Here is a 2,381-nt window from a genome sequence, read left to right as displayed (position 1 = left end):
ATCCGCAATGCCGCTCGGCAGGCAATGGCAAACCTCCGAATGTATTTCTGCCATGAAAACAGCTTCTCATAAAAATACAATCGCCGTTCAGAGTCGACGTACAACAACAAAGGCCCTAACTCTCTTTATTTCAAAATTTACCTTTTCACAAATGTCGATAGGCAACTCACTAAAAACCTCATAAAATTTAAAGACAACTACTATATGATTACAATATTTAATAAAAAATAGTGGCCTGTAGAAATTCATAACTAAAGAAATTTGGGTCAAAGAAACAAAAATGTTAAATATGCCCTTACTACATACCTACATATATGAAGTTTCATTTAAAATTGTTGTAATGCAGCCAATTTGTTCAGTTTTTATAGTAAAAATTAATTAATTACTGCGCCCAAATTCATTTTTCCCATTTTCCAACCAAACCAGTTTATAAAATGCTAAAAACGAATTTTTTAGCTAAATTAAATAAAAAAGTTCTAACCTGGCCATTGGAAGTTTCATCGTCGACCTTTGTTGACTTTGTCGTGAGATGGATTGATAGCATCAAAAAAATGCTGAAATGGAATAAAACAATAATCTGTATGTACATTTATGTACATTTGATACAGCAAATACGAACAAACTGTGATTAATCTCTCGATATTAACGCTAAATTGAAATTTTGTAAATTGAAGTCAAATTGTGCATACCGTATGTACAAAATAATGTATACATATTCGAAAAGTATAATGCAATATACAATATATAATGCATGCATGCATACGTACATACATACATATATACAGTGCATATGGTACAAGTTCCTCAAAAGTGTATTGACTTAAAATTTCCCGTTCACTGTGGTTTCTCGCTACAAATTACAACAAAATTCTTGCTTCAGCTTTTGCTGGAAAGTTAATATGTATATGATTTTATTTCTTGATGTGGTTGACTATTCCGACAGGTTGAGGAGATGATGTATTTTGGAATGAATTTCCGTCATCCCTTGTAAAAATTGGTGTAGGACAATACTTTATGATCTTCAAACATTTTCGGTGTGCATAATAACAAATTAAAGTCATAACACTTTTGAAGAACATCTGCAATATACATACATATGTATGTATGTATGTACGCTTGGCCCGCAATACTTCGTATCCGACAATTAATATATGCAATGGTGGCACAGTAAAAATTTTAGTTTGGTTACACTGTCTGAATGCGTCCCCTCAAAAATTCAATTTTAAATTACTATAGCAGAAGTTAATATTTAGTTCAGATAGAAAATGTTTCAAAAGTTTTGAAGAAAATACGAAGCTTGAACTTTTCGGACTTATACGTGGTATTGCATTTGGCGGAAACGCGGTATTGCGCGCCAAGCGGCGATATACTTTATATGTTGTAATGTAAAAAAGCAAAAATCAGTTTAAGGTACTAAAAATTAGTTAAAAGTATAATTCAACTTTAATCTTTTTTATATGTAACTTTTATAAGTAATATTAAAATAATAAATAGAAAAACATATAAAAGAAATGTAAAGAAATACTAAAAGAGAGGCAGCAAGTATTTAGCAGTAGAGTAATATATCAGACGATTATTATGTAATAAGTATAATAGATAAAACGATTTAAATAGAAATTTAGATATGGTACTAGTAAAGTACTTAGGACACATGTATGGGGCTGTTCAAGATCTTGTGCAAACGGTAGCCACGGTAGCAATCATAAAATTTACAAATGCAAATCCAAGACCATTTGCACAAAATTCTGAACAGGCCTTATGTATTATTGAGGAAATCATATAAAATAATGCTAAGTTGTAAGTGTGTTGGCACACAATTGAAAGCAAAAGTATTTAAGTTTCAAAATTTGCCCATTTATTTGCATACATACTTATAAAATTATCAAAATGGTATTGAGTTTAGGGACGTTCTACGTAAATGCCGTTAAAAAGCTTTCAGAAATACAAAGAGCTTTCATAAATTTGACCACAAGACAATTAGGAAAGATGATTCTCATACGTATGTAAATAGTAAATAAAATGGCGCAATAACTCAATTTTATATGTACATTGGCAGGTCGTACTCGGCTGAAGCTTTCAAAGATATTATTGCAATCTACTTAGAAGTACAATTGAAAGAAACTTCCATCTATCTACCAGTTCAAACTTGTTACATGTCATTAGAAATAAAATTTTGTTGGTAAAGTTGTGAGTTCGTTTTTGTATAAAATAACGATTTCATTCTGCAACTTATTAATTCTATTTACATAAAACTTAGTTAAAATATATACTGGAAATAAAGAAACATACAATTATGTATTTCTACTTAAATGGTTATATCTTTTTGTATGATTTATTTATATATGGGTGTTTCCATCGAAAGGTCTACCGCGAAAAAAAAA

The sequence above is a fragment of the Rhagoletis pomonella genome, unplaced genomic scaffold (genome assembly GCF_013731165.1).
Source record: "Rhagoletis pomonella isolate Grant_MI unplaced genomic scaffold, Rhpom_1.0 Rhpom_scaffold_00004, whole genome shotgun sequence".
In the NCBI taxonomy this organism is placed as follows: Eukaryota; Metazoa; Arthropoda; class Insecta; order Diptera; family Tephritidae; genus Rhagoletis; species Rhagoletis pomonella.
Note: the sequence above shows the minus strand (reverse complement) of the source record.